The sequence below is a fragment of the Bos indicus genome, chromosome 13, assembly GCF_029378745.1.
Source record: "Bos indicus isolate NIAB-ARS_2022 breed Sahiwal x Tharparkar chromosome 13, NIAB-ARS_B.indTharparkar_mat_pri_1.0, whole genome shotgun sequence".
Taxonomy (NCBI): Eukaryota; Metazoa; Chordata; class Mammalia; order Artiodactyla; family Bovidae; genus Bos; species Bos indicus.
In genome coordinates, this window is record NC_091772.1 from 59,285,864 (window position 1) to 59,305,746 (window position 19,883).

Below are 19,883 nucleotides of genomic sequence, written 5' to 3' on the forward strand. Positions count from 1 at the left end.
TGTGTGAGGTGAGAACATGTGTGAGGACTGTGCGTGTGTGTGTGTGTTACACAGCCTGTTTTCTAGGGCTACTTACACAGGTCTTCGGTGTGATTGGGCCAAATGCCGATTCCAAAGGAAGAGGAGGCTTCCCTGGTGGCTCAGATGGTGAAGAATCCACCTGCAATGCAGGAGACCCAGATTCAATCCTTTGGTTGGGAAGATCCCCTGGAGAAGGAAATGGCAACCCACTCCAGTATTTTTGCCTAGAGAATTCAATGGACAGAGGAATCTGGTGGGCTACAGTCCATGAAGTGACAAAGAGCTGGACATGACAGACCGAATAACACACACACACACACACAAATATACACACCCACACATACACACACACACACACACATACACACACACACACACGAAGGAAGAGGAAAACAGCCTTCTGTCTTGTAGAGTCTGAGCGCTGGGAGCAGAGACACTAAGCGTTTGGACTGGAAGGGACTCCGTTTCTCACTGTACATGTCTTGTCTGAGGTTTCACACATTTGTGAGAGTGTGGTGGCTTTAAAATGGACCCCACAGAAGGTAAAGTGTTGTTTTCTCAACCACGATTGATCAAACTGCCTGTATTTTACCTCCATCATTATTTCCTAAATGTAGAAAAGCAGGCTTTTCTGGAAGAGGGACCATGAAGTCGGCTCTAGGGTAGAAACCAGTACAGTTTTGATGAGCAGGGTTTAAATAAGCAAAATCATAGAACGGGTCCAAGAAAAGGGACTGAGAAAACACAAGAGTCATGAGTTGACAGAGTGATTAATCAACAGGTGTCCTCTAAGCACCTCCAGGGATGATATTTCTGGGAGAAAGAAGCAGGGTTTATTATCACTGGGTTATAAAAATCAACCACTGGACTGAGGACAGTTGAGTAACAGGTTTAAGCTCTTTGGCATTGGTCTCCTCATCTGTAACGTGAGGATGCTGATATACTTTTACGGGCTCTTTCAAGTCTTAAAAGGAATATATAGAGATAGATGTGTGAGTGTGTGTTGTTTAAGTCTCTCGTGTCCGACTCTTTTGCGATCCCGTGGACTGTAGCCCACCAGGCTCCACTGTCCATGGGATTTCCCACACAAGAATACTGCACCTGGTTGCCATTTCCTTCTCCAGGGGATCTTCTCGACCCAGGGATGAAACCCCCATCTCCTGCATTGGCAGGCAGGTTCTTTACCACTGAGCTACTGTGTGTGGACATAAATCCATACAAGCATACATGCCAACAATCACTTAGCAACATGCCTGGCTTGCAACAAAGCCTTCACAATTAGAGATCATGATTTTCTTTAAAATTTTTTTATTGCAGTAAAAGTCACATAACATAAAACATACCGTTTTAACCTTTTTAACTATAGCTCAGTGGCACTACGTACATTCACATTGTCATGCAACTTTCACTATCATCCATCCCTGAATTTTTCAGCTTCCTAAACTGAAACTCTGTCCCCGTTAAATACTAAGTCCCCATCTCCCCTCCCATACCCCGCCCCCACCCCCGGCCCCTAACATCTCCCTAGGTACTTTCTGAATCAATGAAAACATATCACCAGCACCTGAAATCATGAGCGCAGAGTATTAGTGGTGTTTTCACTAATATGCATTTTTCTAAATGAAAAATGTTCAGGGGAGGACCACCCAGATTATACTGCAGTTAGCAGCCTCAGTTTAAAGCCCACCCCCCACTCCTGGGGTCGTGCCTCTCTTAGGACCAGGGAGCCTGGGGAGGCAGGTGCTGGCTCCCAGGAGGATGCACCACCCTCTCGGGCCTCACCTGAATCCACCTGACGTGCCCTCATCAGACCCTGTCCTGTTCCATGCTCCCCCATCCTGTGCAGCAGCCCCGGCCCTGAGCTGTCGGCTCCCATTAGCTTTCCTGCTTTCCTGCTGTGACTCCAGCGTGGGCTGAAAGCCCTGTCAGGCCCTTTCCCGTTACACTGAGCAGGCGGATGGATCATTTCTGATCTCTCCCCACCTCGATGGCAAATCGGAGCTGTCAGCACTCAACTTGGAAAGCTGCCAAGGGGGTCGTCCATGGGGAGGCAGACTCTGTCAGGGCAAAGGGAACCCCAGTCCCCAAACTCACCTACCGGTGGGGTCCAGCCCCGACCCCCAGCAAAAGGTCTGGCCAATGGGGTCTTTTCCTTTGGGAAAAAATGATGGGGATATGAAGTTTTCAGGCAAAACGTGTTGCAGGTGGATGAGCCTCATCCTGGCAGAAAATTCTTCCCCATCGTTGGAGCTGAGTTTTCTAAATCACTCCTCCTTCGTCAAACAAATCTCTTCATGTGCCTTTATGTCTAAAAATCACATTTAAATATTTGATCCGCTGCCATGAGCTGAGGAGAAAAACTCCTACTGATGGATGCTATTCTGATGAGCTATTCGGAGAATGTGTCCTCGCTATTCACCCGGCACAATTACGGACCTGCCTCTCCCCACTCGCGCACTTTCAAGAAAGCAAAACAAATAAATGCCAAAGAGCTCAGAGTGCACGGCCTGCTGGCAGGGATTAAGGGGCACAGTTCGCAAGGAAGTCGCTGAATGATCTATTTTATCCAGATTGTGTCTGTTGATTTTACTCGGGGATTTTTTTTCTCAGTAAACATCATTACATGGCACTCTGTGTTTTCATTGCTTTCAGGAGAAATGAAAGACGTTTGTAACCAAAGAGATAAAATGACCAGGCTTTTTTAAAAAAAATTGTTTTTGGTACCAGGAACACAAGCAGAAAGAAACAAAACCCACAGCTCCTAACCTCTCCCTACCTCCAGACCCCCAGTGTCCCATCCACCATGGCAAAAAGAAAACTCTCAGGTGGCAGCCACGTAATCAACTTGACCAAACTAAGACCCCGGGATGAGGTTCCGCACTGGGACATCCATCGGCGTCTCTTCATTTAATTCTGATGGCCAAATGTGAACTTTTCTTCCTGCTCCTAAAGGGTCAGCCCAAAGTATGCGGCAATATTAAAATTCACAGCTGACCAGAACATCCAAAGAGAAAGCAAATGTTTATTTTTCCTATATTGGATGTGGCTGAAAGTATTTGTCCTTTTCCTTTTTTTCTAATTTGATCGTTTGGATGTTGAATAAACTTAGAACTCACCCTCCCTGGGAATCTGTTGGCCTGCTCCTGGTTGGAAGAGCCTCAGGGTGCATCAGGTAAGTTCTTTGCCCACGGCCAATACCCGAAGTACCCAGCAGACTGAGTTGTCTGCCTAGAAACAGCTTTGAGTCTGGAAAAGGGCAGCCTTCCTTATTGTCATCCGTCAGGTACACCCATCTCTTCTGACCATTTGAGTAAAGTTATGGATGGGAGGAATATTTTGCTCATCTGGGGAGCCCTGTGCACAGCACCAGGGTGGGGGCACAGTAGGTTCCCCAAACACAATGAGCAAGTGAGCTCATGTATTTACATGTCTGCCAGAGTCCAACCCTGGATGTTTATTGTGAAGTGAAAGTGAAGTCACTCAGTCGTGTCCGACTCTTTGCGACCCCATGGACTGTAGCCTATCAGGCGCCTCCGTCCATGGGATTTTCCAGGCGAGAATGCTGGAGTGGATTGCCATTTCCTTCTCCAGGGGATCTTCCCAACCCAGGAATCGAACCCATGTCTCCCACATTGCAGGCAGACGCTTTACCGCCTGAGCCACTAGGGAAGCCCTTACTGTAAAGGGCAACCCATATGTATGTCTCTGGCTGATTCATGTTCATGTTTGACAGAAAACAACAAAATTCTGTAAAGCAATTATCCTTCAATTAAAAAAAGAAAGAAAGAAACAACCACTCGGCCTGCTGTGTGGCCCCTCAGGGCTGTTGCCAGGAGCTCCCGCTGCCCGGAACACATCCTCCCAGCCCCCTCCCCTGCTGGAGTCCTGTTGCTCTTCCTTCCTGAACTTGGTCATCAGAACTTCAGAGAGAAGCCTCTTTTAACCTTCCTGGGGGATGTTCTGCTAGTGCTCCAGCACCACTGCCTCTCTCTAGCAGGACTTGCGGTAAGTGTGGTTTTACATTTATGTAAGTCTTTGACTAATGCCTGTCTGTCTCCCAAACCAGACTGCAGCCCCCACAGGAGCAAGGACTGTCTCCATTTTCTGTCTCCCCACCCACCCATATTTGCAGCATCACAGGTTACCAGGCACTCAACACAGATGCATAGTGTGAATATACGATGCTACTTTGTCTTATAGAAAAAACTATAAAACCCATGGTAAAGCAACCAGATCCAATAAAAAGAGCAACATAAGGAACCCCAGGAGTCCCACCTGGCAGGTAGGCACAAGGGGATGAGGAGGTGGGGCCCAGCCCTCTGTCCCAGGAAACCCAGAACCTCGGTCCTCCCAGAGCCCGGGGCTGCCCCACCAAGAGCAGCCTCGTGGTATCTAAGAACTGATCTGCATACAAGTGTCCTCTGCTGATCAGCAGTGGCCAACAGAGGTGCAACTGAAACTCAGGGGGACCCATTCCAGAAACTGAGGCTGATAGAAAACGTGCCAAAACAGAGGCTGGCCACTGCTGGGAAGGCAGATGACTAAAGGAGACTGTTCCCCACTCAGAGGCAAGAAAAGTCCTGGGCCAGACAGGATCATGAATTATTTGGCAGCAAGAAGTCAAGAAATAGTCACTGAAGTTCTACTGTGTACCAGCCACCATGCTTGGGCTGGAGAAACAGGAATGAACTTCACTAAACTCACAGCCCGGGGGGAAAAAAAACAGACATCCATTAATCAAATACACAAGTAAATGAATAAATTATAGTTGTGATTAGGGTATGAGGAGAGGTACAGGGTACTAGGAGAGCATATAATAGGAGTAGCTGAACTTGTCTGGGCAATCAGGGGATGCTTCTAGGAGAAAGTGACATTTAAGCCAACACTTGGATAGTGGATAGTTTTAGTTGCTCAGTCACATCCAACTCTTTGCGACCCCATGGACTATAGCCCACCAGGCTCCTCTGTCCATGGAATTTCCAAGACAAGAATACTGGAGTGGGTTGCCATTCCCCTTCTCCAGGGTATCTTTCTGACCCAGTGATTGAACCTACATTGCCTGCATTTCAGGCAGATTCTTTACCATGTGAGCCACCAGGGAAGCCCTCTGTTTAAATGTTGGTATTTAAGAAGAAAACTGGACCTGTGCTGGAAAGGTGGGAGACCAGAGAGAAAAGACCCAGGACCAGGCCTGGGGGTGCTTTAATCCTGGTAAGAACCCACATGAGGCTGAAACCCAGGGCTGAGGTCTCAAGGACTGAATCGCTCTCCTGGAGACTGAGAAGTCAGACGTCCAACTAGAAGGCACCCATGGCTGGGATTGCAGAGAATGGGACATAGCTGGGAATATTCTAGGTCATGCTGGAGCATATGTTCAGCCCCTGGATCTCGCAGAAGGGCCCCCACCACCATATTTGTAGTCTGTGACCTTGCCCCTGGCCAGAGCTGACTCAGGAGGAGGGGTCAAGTCACTCCAAGTGTGGCCTCTGGTTTTACTTCAGGGAACTTCCATTCTAGTCAGGCGGCCAGTTAAGCTGACCCAAACTCAGTCAGACCCTCTCCTAGGAATGTGAATTTTGAGCAGCCTTAAACAAGGATGGGAAATGCTGATTTTATCCCAGTTCAGGTGCCTGAGGGACCATCCTAAGGGATTTAGATTTGCATCTAAAATCCTAGAATCCTCTCTTACAAGGGTCTGTCCTGAGTTTCTCCTATCAGTCGCAGTTGTTGTTCAGTCGCTAAGTCATGTCCGACTCTGTGACCCCATGGACTGCAGCACACCAGGCTCCTCTATCTTCTTACTATCTCCCAGAGTTTGCTCAAATTCATGTCCATTGAGTCAGTGATGCTATCTAACCACCTCATCCTCTGCCACCCCCTTTTATTCCTGGTCTCAATCTTTCCCAGCATCAGCATCTTTTCCAATGAGTTGGCTCTTCATATCAGGTGGACAAAGTATTGGAGATTCAGCTTCAGCATCAGTCCTTTCAGGGCTTCCCACATGGCTCAGTAGTAGAGAATCCACCTGTCAATGCAGGAGACGTGAGTTCGATCCCTGGGTCAGGAATATCCCCTGGAGAAAGAAATGGCGAACAGCTCCAGTATTCTTGCCTAGAACATCCCATGGACAGAAGAGCCTGGTGGGCAGGGTCCCAAAGAGTCGGACACAACTGAGCACGGCACGTGGAGTTGGAGTTGGAGGCTGCTAAAAGCCCTTTCAATAAATTCTGTTTTTTTTTTTTTTTTTTAATAGTGGATGAGTTTCCTGTAGCTGCTGTAATAAATTACTATCGACTCCGTGACTTAAAACAACCCACGTTTATGATCTTTCAGTTCTGAAACTCTGAAACCCACAATCAGTCACTGAACTAAAATCAAATGATGGCAGGGCTGCATTTCTGTCTGAAAGTGGTGAGGAGAATCTTTTTCCTTGCCTTTTTCAGCTTCTAGAGGTTGTCCTCATTCCTTGATTGATGGCTGCTTCCCTGCATCACCCAGCCTCTGCTTCCATCTTCATGTCTCTGACTACTGACTCTGACCTCCCTGCTTCCCTTGCGATGACATGAGCCTCACTTGGGTAATCCAGAATAATCATCCTATCTCAAAATTCTTAATCACATCTGTAAAGTCCCCTTTACCATGTCCATATTCACAAACTCTGGGAATTAGGGCATGGACATCTTCAGAGACCATTATTCAGACTACTAGAAGAGTCAGTTTCTGTTGCTTGCAACGAAAGAATTCTGGTTGAAACAGCAAAAGTCACAAATCCAAGGTCTAAAGATATTCTATTTTGTTTTTAATTTGAATTAGAACGCTTTAGGAATGGCTAGGACCCCACAGTTCACTGAAGCCCTGGGACATTTTTTTTTTGCTTTTAATTATTTAAGTTACTTGCCTAACCTTTGAAGGCACCAAGTTTGCCACCCCTGTAGTAGATTTAAGCCTGTGGGTTCCAAAGACTTAACTCTATCTCATTATTTGAATATGATTGGAGTTGGAAGATGGATACAATGGGATTAGTCGCTCTTGGCAACACCAGCCAAGGACAGAAGGATGTATCAAGACAAAGGAATGGGTGAATGGGTGGATGGATGAATGGACAGTGGGATGTATGGATGGATGAATGGATAGCGGGATGGGGGGATGGATGGATAGATCGATGGATAGATAGTGGGATGGGTGAATGGACACATAAGTAGAAAAATTAAGATTATCAGGCATTTACCAGGACGAAGCCCCAGAAGTAGGAAAGATGTGGAAGAAAACACTTGTGTTATACACACAAAGAAAAGGAGATGGCAACTTTGCTGTTTTGGTTCATGGTGGAAATAAAAATCCTCTTGAACATAAACCTTCAGTCGGTTTTGTTTCTGCAAAACAAATGACAGACCGCTGCTTACAAGCTCATTACAGAGAGAATCCACGCCACCCACTCTCAGCCCATTTGGAAGATTCGGTCCAATGAACCAAGAACCCAGAAAGGAGATGGCGAGTGGGAAGAGGACAGAATCAGATGCTCTCAAATAGCTACAAAAAGAACTCGAGGTTCAGAGGAGAAGAAGTAATCATCCTATAATTGACTGCTTACTAATGGAATCTATTAATTTATGGCCACAAAAGAATCAGCTAATTTGTGGTTAATGGTGTTTAAAAGATAAACAACATAGATTAACTCTAGGGAGCGCCATCCCAGTTTTCAGGGATCTGCCTGCACAGATAGCTTTCAACGTGGGAGAGGGAAGACGGAGAGGTTGGTGGTCAGCTGGCATCGAGCAGTGAGTGCAAACCCCCAAAGGAGTCTTCTTCACTCTCTAGAGTTTCCTCTCAAATGTCCTTCTCTCTGGACACAACATCACCCTGGCTATTCTTACACAAGATCCCACCTGCACAGCAGCCCCCAACCTGCCATGTCCATGCCCACCTCCGAGCCTTTGCTGCCATGCCTGCTACCTAGGCTGCCTTCCCTCCCTGCTTCCAGTGAAAAATAACACAGATGATTAACAGCTAACTGAATGACTCTTCACTTGCATTGGACACCATGCTAAGCGTTGCACACACATTATCTAGATGAAGGATTCCTTGAAACCCCCCATGAAGCTGGTCCCAGTCTCAGCCCCATCTTATAGGTAAGAAGACTAAGGGCTGGAAAGGCAAATCCATGTGTCCAAAATTTTGGCACAGATGCACACAGGTCTGAAGCTGAAATCCAAGTCTGGTCCCAGAATCCACACTCTACACCAGCATTTCCCAAACCTGACTCATTCTCATACAATATATCCCGCCCTTTCTGCAAACCATTTAGCATCTCGTGCCCTTTCTTTTTATATTTATTTATTTACTTAGCTGCACCAGATTTTTAGCTGAGGCATGTGGGATCTAGTTCCCTACCTAGGGATCAAACCTGGACCCTCTGCATTGGAAATGCAGAGTCTTAGCCACTGGACCACCAGGGAAGTCCCTAGGATCTTTCTTTAAATAAACTCCTCCCTCTTCTTTTTCCTATTTTTTTCTTCTTCTTTTTAAATTTTCACTTCATCCCTGGCCGTATCATCCAGGACTGATAATGTAATAATATATTTGTTTTAAAGACAAATTTGGAATAAATACCTGACTACTAAAATACACATCTGCCTGGTTCGCATCTTATAATCTTGTAAACTACCAGTGGTACAAGAACTACACAAATTCTAACCATATATCCTGACAAACCATAATCAAGTGGCTATGTGTGCAGTTGACCATAGCTAGCATCCTGCGTGCACTATCGAATTTTACCCTCTGCCAATCCTTGCCCAATGCAACCCACCCTTTGAAATGTACTGGAAGCCTCCCTTGCCCGCCTTGACTCCTCCAGCCCACAGACATCCTTCCCTTTGTGGACAGAAAATTCATGTCATTAGCAAACCACAAAAAGACAGGATGAAAACAAGGATATAGGATTTGTTTCCTCAAGTAAATTGTAAGATCCTGGAGGAGGACTGGAAAAAAAAAAAGTGTCTCCTATATCTTGAGGGCTGAGCTCGGGGAAACAGAAATGGAAGAACACAGCCAGCATCTGATACAGCCTGGGGAAGCGGCTGGAAAGGATGCAGGAGGATGACGTCACTGTCATGGCTGGGTTTGGGCTGGCCTGAATCCATCCTCCTCCATTTGCCAACAGTGCTCAGAATTCACCTGGGAGCACATCCTCCCTTTTCTCAGCCTGGTGCTCCAGGGTGGGCCTGTGATCCAGGCATGGGCAATTGGTGCTAAATGTCCCCTAAGCCACTGCAAGTGGTTCTGAAACGGGGCTGTGACCCAAACTGGGCGGAGGGAGTCAGGCCCAGGACTTTGGTTCAAACGGCTCGGGTAGGAGAAGCAACCTGTCCTGCTGAGACTGACTCTCAAGATGCTGGAGTCATCTTGCTCCCACAAGAAGCCTCCTGAGAATTAAAATCCCCATGGAAGGGACTTCCCTGGTGGTCCAGTGGTTAGTGCCTTGCAATGCAGGCAACGACGGTTTGATTCTTGGTTGGGGAACTAAAATCTCACGTACAGTGGAACAACTAAGCCCATGTGCTTCCACTAGAGAGTCTATGCGCCACATTGAAAGATTCCACATAACACAACAAAGATCTGACACAGCCAAATTAATTAATTAATTAAAAAAACATGGAAGATGCAGACATACGGAGAGAGGGCAGGGCTTGGGACATTGTTTGAGAACCTGGATCAAGACATGCCTGAAACCAAGATCTACCCCCAGATTTTTCAGTCAACCAAGGTCCTCTGGGCATAAGCGTTTTTTGAGTTGAGTTTTCTGTCACTTGCAACCAAAACACCCTGGCGAAGCTAGAGGAGCCACTGACTACGACTCAGGAAGCCAGACTCTGACTGCATCTCCTTGTGACCCTGGTGAGTCACTTCACCTTGCGTCACCGTGACCACTCCTTTAAGGATGCTCTCCACCCCCTCCCCACTCCTTCCTGTCCCAGTCCAGCCCCATCACTCCCCAGTGTTAATTCTGTGTTCCTGTCCTCGTTTGCCAGTCATCTGTCTCACTCACTGCTACACCCCTAGTGCTCACAGTCCCGGCACGAGGAGGTCCTTGGTAAATGTTTATTGCACAGTCCTACCTTGATTTCTCCACCTGTGAAATGGGAAGGAGGTACTGCATTTTTTTCTCAGGATCCTCCGGCAGGGCTGTGCTTTGTCTCCATTGCTGCTTTCCAGAGTTCTGGGAATGTGGGGAGAGGATCTCACCCACAGGCACTGCCTCTGAGCCTCCTATTCATGAGGAAGAAGGTGGTGACTTTCCTCCTTCGCTCCTTCCTTGACCTACACACCTCATTGACCAGGAAGTCCCTCTTGACATCTGACCCAACCTTTCATGCTGCAACTCAAGTCCTTTCTCAGGCCTGGAGTTCACAGACTTTCCAGGCCACACAAGAGCAGAAAAGAACCAGTTGAAAAGAAACCTTGTGAAAAAAATAAAAACTCCTTTGCCTCAAAGATGCCCCCGTTTTCTTCTCACAACCAGTTTCTGACTTTGCAGAAAGTTCCTTTCTTGTCTACACCTATGAACAAAGCCCTTCTGGAGATGTGGGTGCAAAAGATGAGAATAAAATAAATAAACTATCTGTTTAATCGTTCCTATTGTCAAAACAATGACTGAGCCAAAATACCTTTGCTCTGATTCATCCAACTGACATCCCTTGGGAGGGAGGAGGCTGGACTGAGAGAGTAAACAGTTCTAAACCCATTTTCCAGATGAGCTCAGAGGTTCTGCAGTGAACCCTGCAGTAAACAATAGAAGAGAAACCACTTCCTTCCCCAGCTCAGGCAGTCCATCTCCCTTTAATTTAAAGGAAGGCACACACTCCACCAAGGATGCTGGCTTCATCATTGATTCAGTCATTCCTTTGGGAGAATAAAAAGCCTGCACTGAGCCCTTCCTCTGTGCTGGGTTCCTTCACCCTCCCCCACCCTCCGAAGGAGGAGCAGGAATTATCTGTCCATTACAAGTCTAACGACTTAATGGTTGAAAATATTTTTCCTAGCTTGTTCTTTGTCTTTTCACTGTATTTGTGGTCTTTCTTGACGTCCAGGAATTTTGAATGTTTATATGATGGGATCTTTCTGCCTTTCTTTGGGTGGTCTGGCTTTCTGTGCCTAGAACAGGCTTCACTGGGGAGTGACTTTTAGGACCTTGTTTAAGGTCACCCTGTGATCAGTTAGGGGGAGGAAAGGAAAAGATCCTCATCATTGCTTCTCTCTACATATGAAGGGATGGAGGCTCCACAGTGAGTAGGCAGCATGGCCCAAGGTTCTTGGCCTTGACTCTCTCTGCTCAGGGCTTTTTCTGCTACGTAATTAGTTAGGAACAAATTCTTAATAAAAAATTAAGAATAGACGGAGGGGAAAAAAAAAGAAAAGAATAGACAGAGGGTTCTTGACTACCTGGGCTGCACTGCCAAGCGATCATTATCAGCTCCTCCAAAGTCAAAGGCCATTTTATTCACACACGTGACATCACATAGTTCAGTCTGGGTATCTGTCCAATGGTCCCCTGTGGCAATGAGCCCTACACATCATTCCCCTGGCAGACTTTTCCAGTCTCCTGATGGCAGACACCACAATGGAAAAGACAAAATGATGCAACACAAACATTAAAAATTCCAGGACATCAAAAGCCACCACTAATAAAATTTTAAAAACACATAACATCTAAGAAGAATAGTTACAACATATATGCCAAAGTATTAAGCCTCTCAAAATAAAGCTCTGACAGATCAATCAAAATGGCTAAAGACAAATCAGAGACAAATCTCAAAAGCAGAAATGTACACGGAGGATACATTTATGAAAAACATTTAAATTCATTAGCAACCAAAGCAATTGAAATGAAAACTATAATGAGATAAATGTGCATGCTATTCGGACAGTAATATTAAAAAAGAAAATAAAAACACACAATGATGCAAGGCTCAGACTACTGGAGAGAAGATGTCCTTGGTCTTTCCGAGTTTTGTTATGCATATTAAAATCTTTACAATCTGCATTCTTTTTTGTTCTATTTTTTTCTTTTCCTTGGCTGGGCCATCCAGCATGTCAGATCTTAGTTCCCTGACCAGGGATCAAACCTGGTTTCCCTGCATTGGAAACAAAGTTTTAATCACTGGGCCACTAGAGAAGTCTCTGTTCTAGCATTTTCTGTTTGTAAGGAATTATTTAGAAACCACAGATAGGAAAGGAAATTTATTTCCATACCATATAAAGGGAAAAGTCAAAAGCAGCCTGCCTATTGACCAGCATTAAGAGACTGGTGACACATGTTGCAACAGTACAGATGCCCAGTGTAATATAATGGAATCAAGGAAAAGGAGGATGCTTCAGAAAAGATAAAGACAGTATACTGGATTCAAAAATCAGAGTACTAATGGGACTTCTCTAGTAGTCCAGTGGCTAAGACTCCACTCTTCCAATGCAGAGGCCAAGTTCGATCCCTGGTCAGGGAACTAGATCCCACATGCCACGATTAAAAGGTCCCACATGCCTCTACAGTGTGGTAGATCCTGCATGCCGCAACTAAGGCGGTGCAGCCAAATAAATAAATAATTCTAAAAACAAAAATAGAACAAAAATCGGGGTATAAAACACTATGCACACATCATTCCAGATCTGAAAAATACACACATGTATGCACAGAAAATAATCTGGAAAAAGTACTCACCAAATTGTTAACACTGGTTTTCTCAAGAAGGCAGAATTACTTCTTTATATTTTTTTCTCTGTTTCAATTGGTATCATATCCACCAGGACAAGCAAGGGTGAAGAAAGAGCGTGAGAGAAATACTCTATTGCTACTGGAAATGTGATTTATCATTAGCTTTCTCGACTAACATGACAGTACTTAACAAAAAGTCTTACTAAGTATGAACCATTTCACCAGTAATTCTACTTCTAGGAATTTACCCTAAGGAAATAATCAGAGATGTGTGCAAAGATTTATGTACAAGGATGTGCACTGTAGAGTTATTTACAATAGCAAAAAGTTGGAATCCGCCTAAATATCCAACAATGGGGAATTGTTTAAGTCAGTGTTGATTTCCTTTCATAGTAAAGGGCTGTGCAGTCACTCAGATCGATGTCAACTATTGCATGAGATGACGAAATGTTCTTGATACAAAGCAAAAAAAAGTTCAAACTGGCACAAGATGTATAATAGCAATATTATAACATACTATACACAATCAATTATAAGTATTTATGTACAAATGAAAGTCACTCAGCTGTGTCCAACTCTTTGCAACCCCTGTTCTATACAGTCCATGGGATTCTCCAGGTTAGAATACTGGAGTGAGTAGCCATTCCCTTCTCCAGGGATCATCCCAACCCAGGGATCCAACCCAGGTCTCGCACATTGCAGGCGGATTCTTTACCAGCTGACCCACCAGGGAAACTCAAGAATACTGGAGTAGATAGCCTATCCCTTCGCCAGTGGATCTTCCTGACCCAGGAATTGAACAATGTCTTCTACATTGCAGGCGGATTCTTTACCAGCTGAGCTAATAAGAGAAGGCTGAAAGATATCATGTTTCAGTGATAATCATTGGGTGAAAGAGTTTGGGGTAAGTTTTATTTTTTCTTTTTCCATTTGCCATTTTGCCATTTCATGTTCATGTTATCACAGTCAGATTTTTTAAGAGTAATATATGTATATATATTGCATATACATGTATATTTATATCTATAATCTATAATTTTATAATATTTATAGTTACGTGATATATTATAATATTTATATACATATTTTTTTACATATACACGTATCCATTCTCCCCCGAACTCACCTCTCATCCAGGCTGCCACATAGTATTAAGCAGAGTTCCCTGTGATACACAGTAGATCCTTGTTGGTTATCTACTCTAAATATAGCAGGGTATATATGTCCATTCCAAACTCCCTAACTATCCCTTCCCCAACCCTTTCTCCCTGGAACCATAAGTTGGTTCTCTAAGTCTGTGAGTCTCTTTCTGTTCTGTAAGTTCATTTGTATCATTTCTTTTTAGATTCTGCATATAAGGGATGTCATATGATAGTTCCCTTTGTCTGACTTACATTCCTCAATAGGACAATCTCTAGGTTCATCCATGTTGCTGCAGATGGCATTATTTCATTCTTCTTAATGACTGAGTAATAATCCATTGTATATATGTACCACATCTTCCTTATCCATTCTTCCATTGATGAACATTTAGGTTGCTTCCATGTCTTGGCTGTTGTAAACAGTGCTGCAATGAACTTTGAGGTGCATATAACATTTCAGACAGACTTTTTTTTTAAGGGAAAAAAAATCCTAGGAACATTTAGATGAAAATAGACATCATTTTTGTCTATAAATTCCAATTTCCAGGCCAGGCTACTAAGTGTTGAGAATGGCAAAGCTTCTTGGGGAATCAAAAGGCCAGGTTCATGATTAAAAGAGCTCCCTTCTAGACATCCTCTCTTTATGTCACTTAGAGTCAGTCCTCTCCTCCAAGCCATGCCCAGCCCATCTGTAAATCTTTAGAGCTCTGAGAAGAAAACTGATCTGTTTTTAATATTCAGGGACAGAATCTGGTCAAGTCCAGCTGTGGTTCACTGTGGCTGACACTTGCTCAATCACCTCTGTGTTGTGAAATGATGAAGAATTAGCCATATTCTCAGAGAGCTCATTGTCGGGACAGGACAGACATTTCCAAATACGTGTTATGGGGTTCATCCTTCTTCCTGTAGGGACAATCAACCCATTTGCCAAAGACAAAGTCACGGAAAGCCTGCAACGGCACCCCCATTGTCTGGATGTCTAACCCAGATGATCTGAGCTCAGACAGATCTAAAAATATAAGTGAACCTCACGCTGATAGGGACCAGAAGGAGGGCAAGTTGCAAGCTCCAGCGTGCTGCAACTATGTCCTGGTACAATCAAATAAACAAAAATAAATATTCTTTAGAATAAAATTTTTAAAAAGTAACAGAGCAAAAGAAAGCCCCTGGGAAGTTCTCCTGCCCTTGGTGTCTCTCCCAAAGCAGGCAGAGCCTTTGATTTCCAGACGTGTGCAAGCTGGTGGTGGATGAGGCTGGCATTCCAGACCCTCCCTCCATGCCTCCCTGCACCTGAGCTGGCTGCCTGGCAGAGGTCACACCCAGGGGACTGCACAGCACCACACCCTCAAGGCCAACAGAATGAAGACAAAAAGAAAGAATCTGTGTCTGCAACCAGGCTTGAGAACCCAGGGTCTTCAGCCTCTGTATTCTAAAAGGCAAGCGCGTTGGAGTCAGCCAGTTGGGTTCAAACCCAGAGGCTCCTGTCCCCAGAACAGAAAATCAGGGCCAAGAAAACCAATGAGACTTCTGACCTGGCCTTTGAAGGCCTGAGTCCTAGGGGATTCCCTGGTGGTCCAGTGGTTAAGAATCCACCTTGCAATGCAGGATTCACAGGTTCAATCCCTGGCTCTAGAGACAAAATGCCTGGACCCTGGTCTTAGCCTTGCTTCTCTCTAGCTGTGTGATCTTGGCCAAGTTAAACAACCTTTCCTGACTTTCTCCGAAAAGTGGAGGGAATCCCAATATATCCCTCAAAAGGTTGTCGTAGAATTGTTGATGTTGTTGTTGTTGTTCAGTCGCTCAGTCATGGTCAACTCTTTTGCAACCCCATAGACTGTATGTAGCCTGCCAGGCTCCTCTGGCCATGCAATTTCCCAGGCAAGAATACTGGAGTGGCTGCCATGCTTCCTCCAAGGGATCTTCCTGGACCAGGGATCAAACTTGCATCCTTGCATTGGCAGGCAGATTCTTTACTACTGAGCCACCAGGGAGAAAAAAAGAAGCTAAACCAAGGAGATCAGCAGCAGTGGTACCTGGTTGTAGTAACTGCTCAATAAAAGATCCTGCTAGATCAGTACCAACATGAGTTCACATTTCAGCAATAGGTCCAGGGGTCCCAGAGGTGTCCTTACTTGAGGAACAAATGAGTAACTTGGCTCATTAATCAATGTTTTCTGAATGAAGTGGTTTGTTCAATCTATTCAAAAGCACGTTCAATGCCAGTGCTTGGTTGAAAAGTGAAGTTGCTCAGTCGTGTCCAACTCTTTGCGACCCCATGGACTGTAGCCTACCAGGCTCCTCTGTCCATGGGATTTTCCAGGCAATAGTACTGGAGTGGATTATCATTTCCAGTGCTTGGTTAGATACAAGAAATCATCCTTTCCAAGATCTGAATCTTTGGGAACAGCTTAAGTTTCTCTAGTTTGCCCTCAAACTAAAACACAGGGTGTCAGAAAGACTTTAGGATTACTAATTGTGATCGGCAGAATTCTAAGCTGGCCCTGAGGTTTGCTTCCCTTGAGGTAAGTTTTGTGTAAACACCTTGTCTTGAGTGTGAGCAGGACCTGTGAATATGATGGATGTCACCCCCTCCTCCCCCCTCCCCTAGATTATGTTATAAGGCAAAGATGAGGGGATTTTGCAGATGTAATTAAGGTCCGGGGACACTGGACTTTGAGTTCATAAAAAGGAGATTACCCTGAAGTAGTTGTAGTTGTTCAGTTGCAAAGTCATGTCCTACTCTTTGCGACCCCATGGACTGCAGGACACCAGGCTTCCCTGTCCTTCATTATCTCCCGGAGTTTGATCAAACTCATGTCCATTGAGTCAGTGATGCCATCCAACCATCTCATCTTCTGTCGCCCCCTTCTCCTCCTGCTCTCAATCTTTCCCAGCATCAGGGTCTTTACTAATGAGTCTTATCCTGATGGGCCTGACCTAATTAGGTGAGCCTTTTAAAAGAGGGTCAAGAGTTGAGAGATGAAGAAGACAGACTCTTAGTAGCCCCAGGGTACTCCTACTGCCCTGGAAAAAGCCAGACACCATGAGTTCTATGGCTGCCAGGAAATGAATTTTGCCAACAACCACATGACCTTAGGACGGGACCCCAGGCGCTGAAAGAAACCCCAGCCCCGGGCAACATATTGACAGCAGCCTTGAGAGACTCTGGGTAGAGGACCCAGCTATACTGTGCCTAGAATTCTGATCCTCAAAAAACAGTGAGATAATAAGCGGGTGTTGTTTTAAGTCACCAGGTCTGTGGAGTAATCTTTCCTGCACTGGAGATGCACACATTAATCATTGTTGCCATTTTTCAGGGCGTGATTGCTAACAGCCTTCTGTAGTGGGTCTCCTGGGATGTTCTCAACTGGAGTAAGTTCCAACAATCTCCCCATTTTGTAAATAGTGAAACTGAGGACCAGAGTAGTTCTATAAATTGGCCACAGGTAGTTGGCAGTGGAGGCAAAGTTTAAATTTAAAATTTAAATCCAGGTCTGCCCCCAACACCTGCTGTCGGTTACTAAGTCTTGCACTATTTTAACATATGTATGAAAATATACGTGTTTAAAGTTCTGAAAGGGTGGACATTCACATTGGTAATCTGGATGGTGAGATGAGAAGGGATGGTTTACTCTTGTATTCTTTCTACAATTTCTAGTCTCTTTTATGGTGAATATTATTTTTAACAGAAAATGTCAATAAGAATTTTTTAACAAAAAAAGAAAGATAAAAGTGCTCAGCCTCCACAGTGACCATCTCTTGAGTCGTGGGGTTAGAGATCACTTTTTAAATGTCCTTTTTTTTTTTATTATCTCGATTCTATACACTTTCAACCATCCACAAGAAATGTGTGACTGATACAGCTTTGAAAAGGCACCAACCAGAAAGGACAAGTGAACACACCGCAGGATGTGGGGGGGTGGGGAGGAGGGGGAAGCAGAAAAGGGGACAGACACTGCCGGTGCCTGGCCCCAGACACTCGGCGAGGAGAGGGCCAGGGTCTGAAGCCTGAGCGAAAACACAGTCTTGTTCTAACAAGAGCAAATTCTCAGGCCAACTAGAAACGAGGCTTCAAGTCTTCCGAAAGAGGTAGCTGTCTTGCTCTCCCAGCAACTGGGTTTTTATTAAACATTTGCAGCTTTTTCTGCAAATGCTGTCACCCGAAACTTTGTTATTTTAATTGGTAGCTATTCCTGTGGGCTCCTGCGGGGAGAACAAAAGCTGCTAAGAAATCAGGGCTCCTGGCAACTTTTCTTCAACGTGGGGAAAGGTAAGGAAGGTGTGTTCACCAGCCCTCAGCACACAGGCTTTGGATGGAGCTCACATTATGGTTTGACACTAACCATTTATTCATTACTAGCTCTGTGCCAAACCTTCCCAGTGCAGTCTGCCATTTTACCCTTCCACATCTGTGTAAGGTGAGTGATAGAATTGTTCCCATTTTACAGATGGGGAAGTAGAGATTTAGGAGATCAAGTAATAATACAAATACCACATTTCCTAAAATCGAAGACATTCTGTAATTTTATGTTCCGCTAACCTGCTGTCTATGGGGTCGCACAGAGTCGGACACGACTGAAGCGACTTAGCAGCAGCAGCAGTAGGAAAACAAATACCCAGCTTTCATTGTAGGACAATATTGATGATAAGATGAATATTGATTCTAGAGACATCAAAATATGCCTCTAGAAAACCCACAGCTGGGTCTTCCCTGGCAGTCCAGTGGTTATGACTCAGGCTTTCTGGAGGGCGAGGGTTCCATCCTGGTCAGGGAACTAAGATGCCGCAAGTCACGTAGTATGGCAAAAAAAAAAGAAAACCCATGGCTATATGCAGTGTTGGTATCCTGGGTTGGATCCCAGAACAGGAAGAAAGAAAATTAATGGAAAAACTGGTGAGATCCAAGTCATTTAGTTCATAGTATTGTACCAGCGTTAATGTGTTCATTTTGACAAATGTACAAACAGGGGTGTATAGGTGTTTGTATCAGGAGAAGCTGGGTGAAAGGTAGAGGGGGATTCCCTCTGCTGTCTTTGCAACTACACTGTAAATCTAAACTTATTCTAAAATAAATTTTATTTTTAAAAAGTTAATAAAATATGGTAAGTGCTAGCTCTGATGCAGGACTCTTGCCTGGGCACTAGTGTGGCAATGATAAAAGACAACACACAGACCAATGGAACAGAATACAGACTCCAAAAGAGGTCCACACATACAGAGTCAACAGACTTTCAACAGCACTGTCAAAGCAATTCAAAGAAGAGGGGAAAGTCTTTTAATAATGGTGCTGGAACAATCACGTATTCATGTGCAGAAAATGAACCTCATACCTCACACTATACACAAAAAATAAGTTGAGTGGATCATAGGAACCCCACTACTGGGCATATGCCCTGAGAAAACCATAACTGAGAAAGACACATGTACCCCAATATTTACTGCAGCTCTATTTACAATTAGCCAGGACATGGAAGCAACCTAGATGTCCATTGATAGATGAATGGATAAAGAAGTTTGGTACATATATACAATGGAATATGACTCAGCTATAAAAGGGAATGAATTTGAGTCACTTCTAATGAGGTAGATGAACCTAGAGCCTGTTACACAGAGTGAAGTAAGTCAGAAAGAGAAAAACAAGTATTGTATATTATGCATATGTATGGAATCTAGAAAGATGGAACTGATGAACCTATTTTAGGGCAGGAATAGAGACTCAGACATAGAAACAGATTTATGGACACAGTGGGGCAGGAGAGGAGTGGGGCAAGCTGCAAGAGTCCACTGAAATATAGACATTATCATATTTAAAATAGATAGCTAGTGGGAAGCTGTTGTATAGCATAGGGACCACAGCCTAGCGCTCTGTGATGACCTAGAGGGGTGGGGTGGAATGGGAGCTGGGGGGGAGATTCTAGAGGGAGGGGACATATGTACACCTATGGCTGATTCATGTTGATGTATGGCAGAAACCAACACAATATTGTAAAGCAATTATCCTCCAACTAAAA

At 44.6% G+C, this 19,883-nt stretch overlaps 1 long non-coding RNA gene and 1 other non-coding gene across 3 annotated transcripts in view; both read right to left on the minus strand.

Annotated features, from left to right (window-relative positions):
* The window catches only part of LOC109567840 (uncharacterized), a 52,016-nt gene that overhangs the window by 13,390 nt on the left and 18,743 nt on the right, over window positions 1-19,883 (minus strand). For both annotated transcript variants that reach the window (XR_011570160.1, XR_011570159.1), the window contains exon 3: window positions 77-160. This is a non-coding gene — a long non-coding RNA (uncharacterized lncRNA). The remainder of the gene's footprint in view (window positions 1-76; window positions 161-19,883) is intronic.
* On the minus strand, window positions 8,405-8,477 carry TRNAG-UCC (transfer RNA glycine (anticodon UCC)). Its single transcript has one exon. It is a non-coding gene; the product is annotated as a tRNA-Gly (tRNA).